This window comes from Pongo abelii, chromosome 1 (genome assembly GCF_028885655.2).
Source record: "Pongo abelii isolate AG06213 chromosome 1, NHGRI_mPonAbe1-v2.0_pri, whole genome shotgun sequence".
NCBI lineage: Eukaryota > Metazoa > Chordata > Mammalia > Primates > Hominidae > Pongo > Pongo abelii.
In genome coordinates this window covers 84,594,691-84,601,386 of record NC_071985.2, presented here as the reverse complement: position 1 = coordinate 84,601,386, position 6,696 = coordinate 84,594,691, and the positions used below count along the sequence as shown (strand labels likewise).

The 6,696-nt window shown below is 41.7% G+C and overlaps 1 pseudogene; it reads left to right on the top strand.

Annotated features, from left to right (window-relative positions):
* Nucleotides 1-591: 591 nt before the first annotated feature.
* LOC100439274 (small ribosomal subunit protein uS5-like) lies at nucleotides 592-1,464 on the top strand (annotated as a pseudogene).
* The last annotated feature ends 5,232 nt before the right edge of the window (nucleotides 1,465-6,696 follow it).

Below are 6,696 nucleotides of genomic sequence, written 5' to 3'. Positions count from 1 at the left end.
GAATGCCTCTCCTAGCCTCGACTAATGGAGAAAAAATGCCCTTAAGTGTTTCATCTATTTCATCTTACTCATTCCTCAGAACATTCTGCTGACATCAACAGCCTCCAGGCCTTTGCACATGCATGTCTTTCTTTATGAAATACACACACACATGCACATGTCTCTACGCCCTGCTTATTCTATAAATCCATATTCATCCTTCAACTTCTTGCTCAAGTATCACTTCTATTCTATAAATCCATATTCATCCTTCAACTTCTTGCTCAAGTATCACTTCTATTTTAAAATTTCCCAGACACCACAGCCTGCCCCAACTCACCCATTCTCACTGCAGTGACGGCTCCCATAACCTGAACAAACCACAAGTCTGATCTTGCCGCACTATGATGACTGATCTTCTGGTTTCTCCCCAACAACCATGGGTTCGGCAAAAAGCAATACTTTGTAACCCTAGCACTTACTATCATGCCTAATGTCTAGCAAGTACGCACAATTTGTTGAGTTAATATATTCCACATGTAGCTTCTTCTCCGAGAAAACACCAAATGGCGAATGACGCGGTGCAGCTGGCCGGGTAGGGGGGCCGGAGGCCCCGGGAGCCCTGGGATGGGGAACCACAGTGGCTTCCGTGGAGGTTTCGGCAGTGGCATCGGAGGCCGGGGTCGCTGCCGTGGACCAGGCTGGGGCCGAAGCCACGGAGCTCGCAGAGGCAAGGCCAAGGATAAGGAGTGGATGCCCGTCAGCAAGTTGGGCCGCCTGGTCAAGGACATGAAGATCGCTTCCCTGGAGGAGATCTATCTCTTCTTCCTGCCCATCAAGGAATCTGAGATCATTGATTTTTTCCTGGGGGGGCCTCTCTCGAGGCCTAGGTTTTGAAGATTATGCCGGTGCAGAAGCAGACTGGCGCCGGCCAGCGAACCAGGTTCAAGGCGTTTGTGGCCATCGCGGACTACAATGGTCACGTCGGTCTGGGTGTTAAGTGCTCCAAGGAGGCGGCCACTGCCATCTACAGGGCCATCATCCTGGCCTAGCTCTCCATTGTCCCCGTGCGCAGAGGTTACTAGGGGAACAAGATCGGCAAGCCCTACACCATCCGTTGCAAGGTGAGAGGCTGCTGCGGCTCCGTGCTCGTGCGCCTCATCCGCGTGCCCAGAGGCACTGGTATCGTCTCGGCGCCTGTGCCCAAGAAGTTGCTCATGATGGCTGGTATCGATGACTGCTACACCTCAGCCAGGGGCTGCACTGCCACTCTGAGCAACTTCGCCAAGGCCACCTTTGATGCCATCTCTAAGACCTACAGCTACCTGACCCCCGACCTCTGGAAGATGGCTGTATTCACCAAGTGTCCCTATCAAGAATTCACTGACCACCTTGCCAAGACCCACACCAGAGTCTCTGTGCAGAGGACCCAGGCTCCAGCTGTGGCTACAACATAGGGTTTTTATACAAGAAAAAGAAAGTGAATTAAGCCTGTAAAATATACATACATATATGTGTGTATGTATGTGTGTGTGTGTATATATATATATATATTCCAACTGTAAAATATACATATAATATGTGTGTATATATATATATTCCACCTGTAATACATATATATATTCCACCTGTAAAATATAAAATTATGACACTGATTTTTAAAGTGTTATATGACTTACTTATACTGTTGTTTTCAAAAGCCAGTTTAAGCCAGAGGGGGAAAAAAATAATCACACTAGTTTGGTCTTCTTTTTTAATCTGAATCAGAATTACTTGGCTTTATCCCCTACCTAATTCATTAGATTTGGCTCTGAATTGTAGAATCCACCTCATAAGTGGAAGATTTGCCACCATCAAGAATATTAAGACTCCCTCTGACTTCAGAGGCAATTCAAGTCAGTGCAATGAACACTAAGCTAAGTAATGAAATTCTACAAAAAGGATCCTTTCAAAAACACAGCCTCTCTGATGGAAACAGAGCTCTCCTCCAAAGGTGCTAACTTCTTGTTTGGCTGACAGGCTCTTCCCCAGACCGTTTCTTGGTGTGTGTGTTTTTATCATAATTCTTTTTTTTTTTTTTTGACACGTGTGCATTGCTTTAATTGTTTATTTTTTATTTTTTTATTATTATTATACTTTAAGTTTTAGGGTACATGTGCACAATGTGCAGGTTAGTTACATATGTATACATGTGCCATGCTGCTGTACTGCACCCATTAACTCACCATTTAGCATTAGGTATATCTCCTAATGCTATCCCTTCCCCTCCCCCCATCCCACAACAGTCCCCAGAGTGTGATGTTCCCCTTCCTGTGTCCATGTGTTCTCATTGTTCAATTCCCACCCATGAGTGAGAATATGCGGTGTTTGGTTTTTTGTTCTTGCGATAGTTTACTGAGAATGATGATTTCCAATTTCATCCATGTCCCCACAAAGGACATGAACTCATCATTTTTTATGGCTGCATAGTATTCCATGGTGTATATGTGCCACATTTTCTTAATCCAGTCTATCATTGTTGGACATTTGGGTTGGTTCCAAGTCTTTGCTATTGTGAATAATGCTGCAATAAACATACGTGTGCATATGTCTTTATAGCAGCATGATTTATAGTCCTTTGGGTCTATACCCAGGAATGGGATGGCTGGGTCAAATGGAATTTCTAGTTCTAGATCCCTGAGGAATCGCCACACTGACTTCCACAAGGGTTGAACTAGTTTACAGTCCCACCAACAGTGTAAAAGTGTTCCTATTTCTCCACATCCTCTCCAGCACCTGTTGTTTCCTGACTTTTTAATGATCGCCATTCTAACTGGTGTGAGATGGTATCTCATTGTGGGTTTGGTTTGCATTTCTCTGATGGCCAGTGATGATGAGCATCTTTTCATGTGTCTTTTGGCTGCATAAATGTGTTCTTTTGAGAAGTGTCTGTTCATATCCTTTGCCCACTTTTTGATGGGGTTGTTTGTTTTTTTCTTGTAAATTTGTTGGAGTTCATTGTAGATTCTGGATATTAGCCCTTTGTCAGATGAGTAGGTTTCGAAAATTTTCTCCCATTTTGTAGGTTGCCTGTTCACTCTGATGGTAGTTTCTTTTGCTGTGCAGAAGCTCTTTAGTTTAATTAGATCCCATTTGTCAATTTTGGCTTTTGTTGCCATTGCTTTTGGTGTTTTAGTCATGAAGTCCTTGCCCATGCCTATGTCCTGAATGGTAATGCCTAGGTTTTCTTCTAGGGTTTTTATGGTTTTAGGTCTAACGTTTAAGTCTTTAATCCATCTTAAATTAATTTTTGTATAAGGTGTAAGGAAGGGATCCAGTTTCAGCTTTCTACATATGGCTAGCCAGTTTTCCCAGCACCATTTATTAAATAGGGAATCCTTTCCCCATTGCTTGTTTTTCTCAGGTTTCTCAAGGATCAGGTAGTTGTAGACATGCGGCGTTATTTCTGAGGGCTCCATTCTGTTCCATTGATCTATATCTCTGTTTTGGTACCAGTACCATGCTGTTTTGGTTACTGTAGCCTTGTAGTATAGTTTGAAGTCAGGTAGTGTGATGCCTCCAGCTTTGTTCTTTTGGCTTAGGATTGACTTGGTGATGAGGGCTCTTTTTTGGTTCCATGTGAACTTTAAAGTAGTTTTTTCCAGTTCTGTGAAGAAAGTCATTGGTAGCTTGATGGGGATGGCATTGAATCTATAAATTACCTTGTGCAGTATGGCCATTTTTATGATATTGATTCTTCCTACCCATGAGCATGGAATGTTCTTCCATTTGTTTGTATCCTCTTTTATTTCATTGAGCAGTGGTTTATAGTTCTCCTTGAAGAGGTCCTTCATGTCCCTTGTAAGTCGGATTCCTAAGTATTTTATTCTCTTTGAAGCAATTGTGAATGGGAGTTCACTCATGATTTGGCTCTCTGTTTGTCTGTTATTGATGTATAAGAATGCTTGTGATTTTTGTACATTGATTTTGTATCCTGAGACTTTGCTGAAGTTGCTTATCAGCTTAAGGAGATTTTGGGCTCAGACAATGGGGTTTTCTAGGTATACAATCATGTCGTTTGCAAACAGGGACAATTTGATTTCCTCTTTTCCTAATTGAATACCCTTTATTTCCTTCTCCTGCCTAATTGTCCTGGCCAGAACTTCCAACACTATGTTGAATAGGAGTGGTGAGAGAGGGCATCCCTGTCTTGTGCCAGTTTTCAAAGGGAATGCTTCCAGTTTTTGCCCATTCAGTATGATATTGGCTGTGGGTTTGTCATAGATAGCTCTTATTATTTTCATAATTCTAACATAAAAAGTAAGAGCCCCATTTCTACCCGTGGGTGCTACCCAAGCTTACCTCACCGCCCCAAGCCCAAAGTGCCTCCTTTATGGATCACTGCCCATGCCCTTCCCCATGCCTGAGTTTAGCTTAAATTCAAGCCATTAATGGTCATTTCTCAAAATTCTACTCAATTAATAGCTACCATTTACTGAGTGGCTCTATGTGCCAGATACCTTATTAGAGGTTTTATAGACACTCTAGAAACTTAAATCTCAAACAACCTATGATCAAGTGTTATAAGTATCCTCATACACAAGTAACTGAGTAAGTGATGGAACCAGGTGTGACTCCAAAGCTCATGTTAACTGTGGAGGTATACATCTTCCACTAGCTCATTAAATATTCACTAGTACTCTATGGACGTAGTGTTATTATCTTATTTTACAGATGAGGAAACCAAAGTATAGCAAAGTCGTAAGACTTCTCATACTAGTTCCAAATTATTTAAGCCCCTCCAGTTACTCATAGCTCTTTAGGCAGATATTTGCCAGTTCTGTGCTGGCAAATATCTTGCCAACATAGACAAAATTGCAGCCAACCATGAAGAGGCCAGGCTGAGAGGTGAAGACAGATGGACCCTCAAGACACAATCAAGCCTTACTAATATATCTATGGTCTTCTCAGTCACCTGAGGAATTAAATTGCCACTTTTACTTTAGTTTGACTTGGCTATAGTCTGAGTGTTTATGTTGAAATACTAATCTTCAAGATGCTGGTATTAGGAGGTAGGACCTTTGGAGAGGTGATTAGGTCATGGCATAGAGCCCTCATTAATAGGATTAGTGCCCTTATAAAAGAGGCCTGATCTGCCATGTGAAGACACAACAAATAGGTGCCATCTATGAACCATAAAACAAGCCCTTACCAGACACTAATCTGCCATCACCTTGATCTTGGATTTCCCAGCTTCCATTAATAGGGAGAAATAAATTTCTGTTGATTATAAGCCACCTGGTCTATGGTATTTTGTTATAGCAGCTTAGATTAAAATAACTTCACTTTTTAACTGTTGCTTACAACCCAAAGAGTCCTATTTAAGACAAAAATGAACACCTGCAAGGTGAAACAATAAAATAATGTGGATGACTCTTTTAAAACTCACATACCAAGGTTTACTCATCCAAATGACAGCAGTTCCTTTCGAAGTAGTTATCTTAAGGAAAATGAAGTTGCAAGTAAGTAGGCAACCAGAGGAAATGCTATGAAAAAATGCCCCTAAATTGTGGTATTGATCAAGCACTGGCCAGTATTTTGGAATGAATAATGTACATGATTTTGCAAGCCTAGTTACTTCATGTTGTCATAGGGAGTAGCTCAAGGGACAGAAAGAAAAGTACTTGCTTCCACTCCTATTAAAACTATAGGCTCTTGATCTGTCAGTCTGTTCTGAACATTGGTATAAAATTAATGAATAATCAGCTTCCTATCCCTGAAGTAATAGCCTGAAGCTTGCAGATAAAGTACCAAATCTCAACAAAATCAAACCTAAAGTCCCCAGATGTTCAGATAAGTCATATGCCAGGGTCTACCTTTGGCCCCAGATTCTCCTGTTCCCAGCCTTGACTCAGCTGAGACTCAGCGGCTTCTCTCCTGGGACAAGATCAATGGTTCAGCCAAGGCAGCACATTTCTATACCCAGTTCATGACCCATGGTTACCACTGCTGTCCAGACTATTACACCAGTAGAATTGAGTCACAGGACCATGCTTACCACAAGCTTTGAAATATGAGAAAATGGAAAAAAAAAAAAACCTCCCTTTAGAGCTGTGCTGTTTCTCTTCCTGTGAATAAAAGGAAATTCATGCTCATTACTCAATTACAGAAGGATCAGATTAGCACCAAGAAGAATTTCCTAAGTATAAGAAGAAAAGAAGAACCTGTGAAGTGAGGAGTCTCACAATGCAAACCTGAGACTTTAGCTCAGGCCTGAGTGTGGCCTCCAACAACAGAGCTGAGGCAAGAAGAGAGAAACTTCTCCTTTGCGTATTCCTCAGAGTTCTCTTTGGCATTGTTGAGTTTGGGTTCAACACGTTGTTGACCTCTCTTTCCCCGCCTAACTGCACATGAGAAAGTGAAAACTTGGATTAACATATTACATGTTAATGAGCCCATGTAACACACATAAAGCTGGACTAGTTGCAGAGAAGCATTAAATCTAAAGAAAGAAGATGTTAGCCTTCAAAGAGATCTGAAAACTGAAATTGTTACTGCAATTTCTTTAAAAGGCACCAAGGGAGCATTCCTTTCATAATGAAAATAAAACTTCTCAAGACCCTCTTTCCCCATCCTCTTCCTACTCTCTTGTGAGAACAGACGTGCTACCAACTTCATGTCTCACACTCCCCCAAACACCCAAAAACTAGCTCTCAAATCTCAGCCTTCATTTGCTGT